The sequence below is a fragment of the Lithobates pipiens genome, unplaced genomic scaffold (assembly GCF_037356315.1).
Source record: "Lithobates pipiens isolate NorthernLeopardFrog02 unplaced genomic scaffold, aLitPip1_a1.2 Scaffold_19, whole genome shotgun sequence".
Lineage (NCBI taxonomy): Eukaryota > Metazoa > Chordata > Amphibia > Anura > Ranidae > Lithobates > Lithobates pipiens.
Genome location: NW_027507764.1, coordinates 51085185 through 51097556, shown reverse-complemented (window position 1 = coordinate 51097556; position 12372 = coordinate 51085185). Strand labels below are relative to the sequence as shown.

The 12372-nt window shown below is 45.9% G+C and overlaps 1 protein-coding gene across 1 annotated transcript in view; it reads left to right on the top strand.

Annotated features, from left to right (window-relative positions):
* Positions 1 to 12372, top strand: part of NXPH1 (neurexophilin 1) — a 449193-nt gene that overhangs the window by 73863 nt on the left and 362958 nt on the right. The window lies entirely within an intron of this gene.

Genomic DNA, 12372 nt, shown 5'->3' with positions numbered 1-12372 from the left:
TCCATTTGTTCAGATGCGGCTTTACTTATTTCGGATAATTGGTAACTTCGGATAAATTGGTATTCGTTACGTTGACTAACAGCCAAATGTGAAAGGAAATTCCAATACCTATAATTTAATAGTTATTATTAGTTAGTTATTCTTTTGAATTTTCAGATTTTCGTTCTTTTGAATTTTTGGATTTTATTTATTATTATCGGATTTTCAAATTTTTGGATTTTTGAATTTTACGAATTTACAAATTTACAAATTTCGATCATAATAAATGACCAGAAAAACTAAAAAAAAATCAAAAAAAAAATCAATTGAAACGAAAACGGAAACTAATAGATTTTTCAGCAGTGAACATGTCTAACTCCAGGCATATGCAGCTACTTTCTATTTGCTTCAAAGCAAGCACTTGGGCAAACAAGTAGTGGGCAACCATGGACAGCCAATGCAAAGGGGGCTGAGAATGGGCCCAGGTTGGTAAGCCCATTCTACTGCATGTATTAGCAGCACAGCATCTTTGCCCCGGGCACTGAACAAACTTGTCCCGGTACTGCCTTACCCCCATCTTCTGCAGAGTGCAATGTCACTATCCTTTCGAGAAGACTCTTTGGAAACACGGAGCAGGTAAAACCTTGCAAGACGAAACTCCAGTCCTTTGCAAGATCATCTTATTGAAAGATTTGAGTTGCTATGAATTTTCCAGGATCTACTGTAACTGGAATGAGCATGAAGTCATCCTTGCCAATGTGCAACAAGCAGAATACAAGCAATTCCTGAAATTCCAGGGAAATTTCACTCATCCAGACATGGCACCCTGTACACCCCTTGTAGATAAACTCTTGACTAGGCTAAGACAGATGCAAACTGACCATTACCCTTACTACTACCATATTTGGTGTACCCATCTTAATACCCATCTTAAATAACCAGGCGACACCCTTTTTGCAGTAGAATTGAGCCGTACCGGCCATTTATTAACAATAACCATAAACATTTTATTTTCCATAACACATAATCTCTAGGGCTGTCTTTAAGGCAGGGAAAAAGGGGAAGCTGCCCTGGGCCCTGTCATTGTTGTGTGGCCCAAAGCAGCTGCCTCATACTATCCCAGTTTACATTCCCTTGTCTCTTAAAGTTTTAGTCCTGTGCTGCTACTAATGCTGCCCAGCTCTGCCCTATTGTTGTGTATAGATGACTCACCTGTAGACCTGTGTTTACATGTAAATACTGGCATTCATATGTAAATAGCAGTCACATGCATATGTAAATAGCTGAGGCCAATGGCATTGATATGTAAATAAAGGCAGCATCCATAGGTATATCATGCCCCCCTGCAGTGAGGAGAAGATGTGCTGTAACCTATTGCAACCAGTGAGCAGTATTACTGTACAGTAATCTCTAGCAGGCAATCAACAAGCAGATGTGCTGTAACCTCTAGCAACTAATCAGTGAGCCTTAAGGAGCGCTGTAACATCTAGCAACCAGTCAGTAAGCAGTAATGATATGCTGTAACCTCTGGCAACCAATTGCAATTGCTGCCTGATCTGATACAGTAAACTGATTTTAAGTCTAGCTGCTATTTATTTTATGTCTCAGAGAAGGTGGAGAGCGAAATTGCATAGGGGGGGGGGCCCTAAGAAAATTTTTGCCCAGGGTCCAATCAATATTAAAGACGGCCCTGATAATCTCACATATATCTATTAAACCAGGTTGCTAATCTCTGAAGGCACTGAAAAGCCCCCAAATCAATTTTTATTATCAGCGATCACACAAGGTCCCCAGTCGCAACACACCGACTCGAGGACACTACCAACTCTCCACCTTCCAACACTGATTCCCATATGCCAAATTCCCAGCTAAACCACGGTTAACTGGCATCTTACTGAGGACCCCATACCATAGATGGTTCCCCACTATGCCATCTCAGTATTAATTTTGATGGCCTCCAAAGATCCCAACCACCACACCACTACCATAATCTCTGCCGGACGTCCATTCCACAAAAAAGGAGCAGGAGGGTGGGAAGCTGCTTCTTCGTCCGATAACCTCTGAATGACCTACCGGACACTTGGCACCTTCCTTCCTAGGTCCTACAAACCCCCCCGACCACCCCCACTTGACTAAACATACTCAAAACACCGGGTTAACCCCTTGTGTCCTGATTGCCCTGCTACCCTGTCATGCCAGCCCCACGCTTACTTCTCTGTCTTTTGCTACGGGCTTCTCTCATCCACACCAAGGACAATATGCTGACTTTCTTTAATCGGGAGCACGTTGGTTGGCTTTTTTCAGTGTACTGTACTTGACCTTGTCACAGTCTTGTTTATTACTCTCGTCTCTGTTATAAATACGGGTTTCCATTTTGTCGCGGATATATTTCACCCTTATGAGGGTCTAAAAATGTAAATAAAATTGCTTTCTGAAAATGTTTTACACGAAGGTCAGAGTTTCCTCCGCTATTCCAAATGTCATCTGTGCCATGGCTCCTTCAGAAGATAATGCATTCCGCGAGATGGCGCCGGGCTCTCTCTCTCTCTCTCTCAAGCATTTTATGGGCTGCCATTTTTATACTGTAGTTTGTTGATATGTGATATTAATCTTCAAAAGCCCTGTTGTGTTATTAATGACAGACTGAACCATGGCGGGTTTCAGTCTGTGATCTGGGAATGGTGTGATCAGAGGGTGTATTAGAGATTAGCAACATAACCAAAGAGCAGGGGAAAAGCTTTTGAACAGTTTGCTGTTGAGGGAACGTGAAGCTCTGAAGGTACTAAAAGCTGCAATAAAGGCTTAGAGAAAATCCAGAGTTTGTCAATAACTGTGCAGTATATCAGTCAGGAGATGACCTCACAGATATGAAGTGGCTGTAGGGTCAGATTAGTTGACTTCAGTGTCCTCATTTTGACTTTGGAGCAGGACTAGAGTTGCCACCTCATCCCTTTAAACCCGAAAACACATATTAATTACACAGGTTCTGTGGCTGATTAACCAGTTCCCGCCCAGCCCACGCCGATGTACGTCGACAGAATGGCACGGGAAGGCATATTGGCGTACAGGTACGTCCAATCTTTAATGCCGCCCGACTAGCACGCGGCGCGCTCGCGTGCTGGTTGGGACCCCCGTGAGTCCGGTCGCAGGTCCCGCGGACTCGATCGCCGCGGGCATACCCACGATCGTCTCACAGGGCGGCTGAACGGAGAGATGCCATTGTAAACAGCGTCTCCCTGTTCTGCCTAGCAACTAGTGACGCTGATCTCTGCTCCATGTGATTGGAGCAGAGATCAGTGTTCACTAAATGAAAGCCTAGCCCCCCACAGTTAGTAACACGCCCCTAGGAACACTTAACCCCTACACTGCCACCCACTGGTCAACCCCTTCACTGCCAGTGTCATTTACACAGGAATCACTGCATTTATATAGCATTGATTGCTGTATAAATGACAATGGTCCCAAAAATGTGTCAAAAATGTCCGATGTGTCCGCCATAATGTCGCAATCACAATAAAAATCGCTGATCACTGCCATTACTAGTAAAAAAAAAAATTATTAATAAAAATGCCATAAAACTATCCCCTATTTTGTAAACGCTATAACTTTTGCGCAAACCAATCAATAATCGCTTATTGCAATTTTTTTTACCAAAAATATGTAGAAGAATATGTATCGGCCTAAACTGAGGGAAAAAATGTTTTTTTTATATATTTTTGGGGGATATTTATTATAACAAAAAGTAAAAAATAATGCGTTTTTTTCAAAATTGTCGCTCTATTTTTATTTATAGCGCAAAAAATAAAAACCGCAGGGGTGATCAAATACCACCAAAAGAAAGCTTTATTTGTGGGAAAAAAAGGACATCAATTTTGTTTGGGAGCCACGTCGCACGACCGCGCAATTTTGAGTTAAAGCGACGCAGTGCCGAATCGCAAAAAGTGGTCTGGTCTTTGGCCAGCAAAATGGTCCGGGGCTGAAGTGGTTAAGATGGTAATTAAACTCACTTGTTGCCTTATCTGCATTTAATTAGCCTCAGAACCTGTGTAATTCATATGTGTTTCGGGTTTAAAGGGGTGAGGTGGCAACCCTAAGCAGGACTGTGAGGATTTGGCACCACTCTTCCCATAAAGAAAGGATAAAGAAAGTATTCTGGGAAAGCGATAGCTCAGAGAGATTAGTTCAGGGGTTGGTTATAATAATGTCAGGGCTTGTTAAGAGTTAACTACTTCCCGCATGTAGGACGTCCTATGACGTCCTTTGATTGAAGTGGTGATATCTGGATGATGCCTGCAGCTACAGGTATCATTCAGATGTCTTTGTTTTCAGCTTTAACCACTTCCGGACCGCCCACCGGCGTTATACGTCGGTATTTTGAAGAGGAGTATCAGTTGGCAGTTGTAGCTGCCATAACCCCCGGTATCCTCTTCTTCAGCAGGCGGCCCGCTTCAAGATAAAAGTGGTCTCTTCGCTGCAAGATCACTTTTATTGGCGGTGTGCTCCTGCCGCTCTCCGTTGCCCTCCGCCGCTTACCGGAGCCTTCGGCAGCGGAGACATTTGGATCCCTATTATGGCTTGACATGGAGACGAGTGAGAGGAAGATGGGCCCCCACCCATTTCCATATCATTGCAAGGCGGAAGCGACATCAAAACGTCACTTCCGCCCATGACTCTTAAAGGGCCATTTTTTTTTCTTCTTTTTAAATGCCAACATTTTTTTTTTTTTTGCATTTTAGTGTAAATATGAAATCTGAGATCTTTTTGACCCCCAGATCTCATATTTAAGAGGTCCTGTCATGCTTTTTTTCTATTACAAGGAATATTTACATTCTAAGTCATTTTCTAGCAAAAAAACAGTTTTTAACTTGTAAACAACAAATCTCAGAAAGAGGCTTGGTCCTTAAGTGGTTAACCGCCCCCCCCCCCCCCCCCCCATTCCTTTCCAGCTCAAATCCACTCCCTTTCTTCCCTCCTAGCACAAGAACTCTACCCACCAAATTTCACCTCTGCCTACAAACACCTTTCCACAATCCCACTCTTCCAGCACTCCTCCTCCACCTCAAATCCTCCTCAGTCATTCTTACTAGCGTAATTCCCCCCCACCCTCCCTTGCTAACACAAATCCCCCCCTCCCAAATCACCCCTTCTACCACCACTCCAAATCCTCCCTTCTTGCACAAATCGTTTCCCCCCCCATGCTCGCAGCTGCCGCAAATCCCCCTAAAGCAGTGGTTCTCAACCCTGTCCTCAAGTACCCTCAACAGGCCATGTTTTGGGAATTTCTCTTAGATAAATTTGCTGTCCAAAATACTAAGCCATTGACTCTGATTTAAAGCATCTGTGCAAGATAAAGGAAAAGCTGCAAACGTGGCCTGTTCCAGGAACGATATGGGGAGATTTGTGCTTTAGGGGGAATTTGTCAAGTGGTGGGGGTAAGATTTGTTCTAGGAGGGGACATTTGCGAGGGGGGGGGGTTCTTGCTGGTGTGATTTAGGGCAGTGATTCCCAACCTACCCCCAGTATTGAGGACTGAGGTTGGGAATCACTGCCCTAAATCACCCTTCGTATCACACCCCTAAATCACACCAGCAAGAATCCCCCCCTCACAAATTTCCCCTCCTAGAACAAACCTTACCCCCACCACCTGACAAATTCCCCCTCCAGCACAAATCTCCCCATATTGCCCCTTCCACCACAAGAAACTGGAGGGGAGAGAGAACGCAGCCCAAACTTCCTCCCAGCTCTCTCCTTTTCTCCAGCTTGGTGCTGGCATTAGGAGTAAGGCCCCATTCACACCCAGGGGCAGACTAACCATTCAGCCCCTTGGGCACTGCCCGAGGGCCCCGGGCCACTAGTGGGCCCCATCAGGGTTTCCAGCCTTAGTAAAACAAGGGACAGTATGTAAAAATCTGTATTTTTTAAAAATCTGCTGCCCCACCTCTCCAGTACCTTTTCAGCCAATAGAAACAAATCTGTGTATACTGTGTATACATGTATGTGTAACTTGTGTGATTGTATACTGTGTGTGTGTGTTTGTGTATACTGTGCGGCCCCATAATCTCTGATTGCCTGTGAGCCACCGCAATTTTGGCACGATTTTGTACAGGTCAAAAGCAGTAAAAAGCAGAAAAACGCCCAAATCTGCCTAAAAAAAAAGTTCCAAAACTTGTTTGGCTTCAGGCCTTTTGGGGCTTCTGGCTTCAGGCGTTTTGGAGTGGAAATGTGAACCATCTCCATAGAGAATAATTGATTTTTTTCCCCTCCAGTGTTTTGTAGCTTCAGGGTTCAAGCTACAAAATGCTCAGGTGTGAATGGGGCCTAATACTGCTGTCAATACTTCTGTCAGATTGTAGCGCCAGGAAGACTCCATGTGGCGCCCCCACCAACTTGATGGACTTGTGTCTTTTTTTCAACCTAACTATGTAACTATGTAACCTCACATGCTACCAGTGCTCCAAGGGCAGCCGCCCCTCCTGCCCACCCTTAGTTCCAGCCCTGCTTGAGAGTAATTTGCATCTGGTAAGCAGATCTGGATCTTTATGGTTGTGGATCACAGTGGTGGAAGTGTTTGTTTGAAGAACCATTGGGATTGTATCACAAGAGACTTGATTACTAAGACTTTTTATTTCATATGCCGCGTACAAATGATCGGAATTTCGGCCAGCAAAAGACTGATGAGAGCTTTTCATCGGAAAATGCGACCGTGTGTACGTTCCATCGGAATTTAGCTGACCGAATTCCCGCAAGCAAAAATTTGACAGCATGTTCTCAATAGTGACATGATAATATTACGCAGTTGCTGCAGACTTGTCGGCTGCATATCCACGATGGGAATCTCCCATTCCTCCACATCCCAAGGGTACTCTATTGGATTGAGATCTGGTGACTGCGGAGGTCATTGGGGCATGGGCGTCCGCAGAACTTTTTTCAAGGGGGGGCATAATTTTAGGGTCACCCATGCGCCGCCCCTTTTCGACAATGTCATTATCAGATTATCATGGTCAGAGACTGCAGACTTAGTACAATTCCTAGGATAGGTAATGGATAATGGCCAACAGGCCCTCTTACCAGACCCAGCGAAACAACACCAGTGATCCCTCCTGCTGGAAGATCGCTCACGCGCCACGGGGGCGACTCTGGTCAGTACTGTAGCATGTCTGTACCCTGGCAGTGACTCAGTCTTTCTCTCTCTGGTGGTGCTGGACAGCATGGCTCTCTCTGGTGGCACGGGGCAGTGTAGTTCTCTCTCTGGTGGCGCTGGGCAGCGTGGCTCTCTCTCTCTGGCTTCTGCCCAGCACAATCCTTGTTCTTTTTCCTGTAGCACTCTCTCTCTCAGCTTTTTTCCCAGGCTACAGTCTCTCAATCTCTCGATCACGCTGTATCCTCCTCCCTGTGCAAAATGGGGCCACCAATCTTTGGGACTACATGTCCTATGATTCTCTCCTCTCCTAGTCTCTTTTGATTGGCCCTCAGTTATGGCCAATAGGGAAGGAACAGAGCGGGCAGGAACAGTTATGGCCAATAGGGAAGGAACAGAGCGGGCAGGAAGCTGGGCGAGGAACCTGGTGAGAGCCGTCGTCTCTTCTCCCTGACAGGAGAAAGGAGGGGGTGACCAGGGTAAACCTGATAGCACCGCTGCCAAGTTCTCTGTTGGACTGAGCACGGAAAAGAGCCCGCAGTCACGCTACACTGATAGGGGGCTTGGCAGAACCTTGATGGTGTCACCCCACTGGCGGGTTGCACATGGGTGTGGGCTGCCCGCACCCCGATAGGAATGGAACTGTGTTGAATTTAAGATCTCATCCCTGATTCCAGGGGGGGGCACTTGACCCCCCTTGCCCCTACCTGCGGACGCCCATGCATTGGGGTACAGTGACATCATTGTCATGTTCAAGAAACCAGTGGTGAGATGATTGGAGGACAGTGACCTCATTGTCCAGTGGTGAGATGATTGGAGCTTTGTGACATGGTGACATTATCCTGCTGGAAGGAGCCATCAGAAGATGAGGAAACTGTAGTCATAAAGGGATGGAAATGGTCAGCAACAATACTCAGGTAGGCTCCGACATTTAAACGATGCTCATCTGGTACCGAGGGGGCCCAAAGTGTTTAAAAAAAATATCCCCCACACCATTACACCACCACCACCAGTCTGAACCATTGATACAAGGCAGGATGGATTCTGAAGCTTTCATGTTGTTTACACCAAATTCTGACCCGACCGTCTGAATTTTGCAGCTGAAATCGAGACTCATCAGACCAGGCAACGTTTTCCCAATCTTCTATTGTCCAATTCTGGTGATTCTGTGCGAATTGCTACCTCAGTTTCCTGTTCTTAGCTGACAGGAGTGGCACCCGGTGTGGTCTTCTGTTGCTGTAGCCCATCTGCTTCAAGGTTTGATTTTATGTACGTTCAGAGATGGTATTCTGCACACCTTGGTTGTAACGAGCAGTTATTTGAGTTACTGTTGCCTTTCTATCACCTCGAACCTGCCCATTCACCTCGAACCTGCCCATTCACCTCGAACCTGCCCATTCACCTCGAACCTGCCCATTCACCTCGAACCTGCCCAGACTATAGAGTCTGCGCATTCTCCTCTGACATCAACACAGCATTTTCCTCCACACAACAGCCTCTCACTGGATATTTTCTCTTTTTCTGACCATTGTCTGTAAACCCGAGAGATGGTTGTGCGTAAAAAAAAAAACAGTAGTGGGCATGCCCGCAGATAGTTCCCTTTTGGAACATAGTACAGGAGTTGCTGGCCCGCTTGCTGGAAAGGGTGGTTCCAGGCACCCCTAAATTTTTTCTACTGGGCCTCATGCCACTGAGAATTCCAGCCCCGCACAAAAAACTGGTTAGGCATGTCATTACGGCAGCACGCTGCCTGGTAGCGCTGAACTTGAAATGTCGCTCCCCCCGCCTTATATGCTGGGATTAAAGATGTCGAGCTGATGGTGAAAATGATGGCCAAGGTCGGGGACCAACTGGACGCATGTAACTTGGTCTGGGAGCTATGGCACCGCCGGGAGGAACAGCATAATCCAGGGCCTGACTCAACTTGACGACAGCCTAACCCCTCCCCCCCCCCCCCCCTTTCTCCTTTTTTTTTTTCCTTTTTTCTCTTCTTCTCTTCTCCCTTCCCTTCTATTTCCCCTCTCTCTTTTCTCTCCTTTTCTTCCTCTTTTACAAGGAGTCTTCTTAAGACTCATGTTTCTAACTTACTAAGCGAGTAATAGTGTTTGTTTGATAGTGACTTGTGTGTATTAGTCTAATTAACCTGATACGATCAGGAGATAACACGGTGACATGAGAGAGAGGAACTATCTGAGTAAGAAGTAACACAGCCGTGTAAGGCAAGAAAGAATGCCAAAGTTATAATATAATGACTATGCAATGCACTTAAGCTGTATCTGACAATATTTTGAATAAAACTGTTATTGGAAAAAAAAAAAAAACAGTAGATCATCAGTTTTTTAAATACTTAGACCAGCCCGTCTGGTACTAACAACCATGACATGTCACTTAAATCCCCTTTCTTCCCCATTCGGATGCTTGGTTTGAACTTCAGCAAGTCATCTTCACCACGTCTAGATGCTTAAATGTATTGAGTTGCTGCCATGTGATTGGCTGATTATCAATTTGTGTTACCAAGCAATAGAACAGGTGTATCTAATAAAGTGGCAGGTGAGGGTATGTTGATGAGGAAGGTTTGCTCCGGGGTGGGGTATGTTATTGGGGAATTCATACTGCTGTGTATTATGATGTTGAGGAAGAGGTTTTGCCAGGTGGGTATGCTGATGTGGAAGACGTAACACGTAGGGTTAGCTTAGGGTTGCCACTTTTTCTTCAAGCCAAACCCGAACACTTTAGCAGTGCACAGCAAAAATATATATATATTTTTAGCATACACTATAGGATTGTAGCAGACCCGGGACACTTCTGGGCGCTCCAAAGAGAATAGTAATTTGGCATGCATAGTGCCCCCTCACCCTCCTATGGGGCCCTGTTCTGAGCCACATTCCTGTGTAAATTTTGATGTACTGAAACCCGAACACATGATTCAAAACCCTGCTTGGGGGAATTCATTGATAGGGAAGACATACTGCACGGGGCAATACATTGATGGGGAAGGTATACTGCCTGGGGTTATATGTTGATGGGGAAGGTTTACTGTTTGGGGGGTACGTTGATGTAGAAAATATGCTTTTGCCGATAATATACTGCGAACAGCTCTGCAGTTATCCATCATTTACACAAACGTATATATTACGCTCAGACCAGTGAACAGCGCTGTAGCAGCTGTCATTGCAGGCGATACACGGACAATGCTAAGTGTGATAGAGACAGGCCGCTGTGATTTGTAGTTATGTCCCTGATGGCCAGCATATGCTGAGATCTTCCTTCTAAGTAATTATAAGCAGATTGGCTCTGACTTACATCAGTTTTACATTCTGTAACTCGGCATTAACTAAATAAAAAAATGCACCAATACACAAGAACAGGCTGCTGAAAAACATAATTGATGGCAGCCAATAAAATTCCTGTCCAGAGTGGCTCTGCAGGTGTGGAGTGGCTGGAATATCGCCAGACCCACGGGAATTGGAAAAAAAAATCGGAATATTATTCAAGGGCTGGGAGCAATTCATCTTTTAATTCCTGGAGTTACCTAGTGCATACGTAGCTTGGTGATTGACCAGCTATAACACAAACACATCAATAATGGTAACCAGTACTGGAAAAACGATATATGGGATATTGTGCCCTCTGCTGTCATGTATAAAGAAATTTGAATTCGCACTGGTGTTCAATGACTCTATAGCAGTGGCAGTTGGTGGTATATTTTTTTGAGGGGGGGGGGGGCAAACAATCTACCTGCCGCCACCCCCTCCCAGTCGGTCGGGTCACAAGCAGCCCTCTCATGGTCGGTTGGTCACCAGCCCTGCACTTATGCCATCTAGGTCGTGGGCAGCGCTTCCTCCGGGTGGTGTCTCCTCCTCCTGGTACTTCACGGCAGCTTCCTCTGCATCTCCTCCCTTATCCTCCTCGGCGGCCAATAGGATAGCTTCTCCTCTGGGCCAGGCAGGTGATGGGTCTCAGGACCTGCTTCCCGATTGGCCGGGAGGATAATCAGGAAGACAATAGTGAATATTAATTCCACTATTGTCACACAACTGGGTGGGCTTGGGGCGCAGTGCTCTGCGCCTGAGCCCACCCTTTTTTTAAGCAAATTAGAGCCTTAGGCTATAATCATGTGCTTCTAAAAAAAAAAACGCCTTTGGAATCCATGCGTCCGGCAATCCGCATGTAGATTAGGGGGCCGGACGTATGGATTAGGAGGGCAGCGCTTCCTCGCTCAGCATTACAGGCCTCTACTGCCCTATAGATAGTGACATATTGGCTTGAGACTGGGATCTCCAAACTTGTCAGTACAGGGACAACGTTGTATAGTTACCAATATGCAGGGGCGGAAAAACAAAACAAACAACAATTAATGAATAAATGAATCAATACATTTTACTTGGATCTTTTTAGGAATCAGCATGTAGGCAGGTGCAGTTAGCTACATTTCCACTAGGTGGCTCTGTACCAGAATAGTGTCATAGCAGATAAAAGGCCCCTTTTAGGTAGAGCCCTCCTGCAGTGATGTCATGGGTGAGTCATTGCCCAAGTATAAGCCAGGCTGGGAGGAGCTCTGGGCCTGATGGGGCATGGAAGCCAAACAGCCCACACCAGTACAGATGTAATTAGCACAAGTAGACCCTGGACAGGGCAGCGGGCTGGGTGGAGTGGACCTGTATGCAGGAGAAGCTGGCTGTAGTCATTTTGGCCCTTATGAAGGTTGGGGCTAGGGAGGATTGCAAACGGCCTTTTAGGGCCAGGTTGGGGCTTCCTGTGTGAATCTTCTTCCCTAGAGGGCCCCTGGGAGAGATGCACCCAGCAAGGAAATGACTACCGGGAGCAGAGTCCTATGAGTACTAATGACCCTGGACTGTAAGGGAGATGGCTGATAAGGTGTTGCACATGCTTTTACTTGTGACTACTGCGAACCGTCCACTAAATGTGATTGACTGTGTAATGTCAAGTGTCTCTGGAATGTATGTCCTTGTGATGTGACTGTTATGCCATTTCATGAATACCACCAGTAAAGTAAAAGTAAAGTAAATAATGAGTAATAATGATCCACCCTTGGTGTCAGTGGGAGGAATAGTGCCCCATCGTTAGTGACAGTGGCAGGAATAATGCCCCATTATTGGTGGTGTTGGGAGAAATACAGTGGCAGGAACTAATCCTGATGACGTCACTCTGACTAAATGCATAGGGCGGAGCTTGGTACATCATTGCGTCACTTGCAGTTTCAGATATTTCGCACTGAGTAAGGAGAAGGAGTG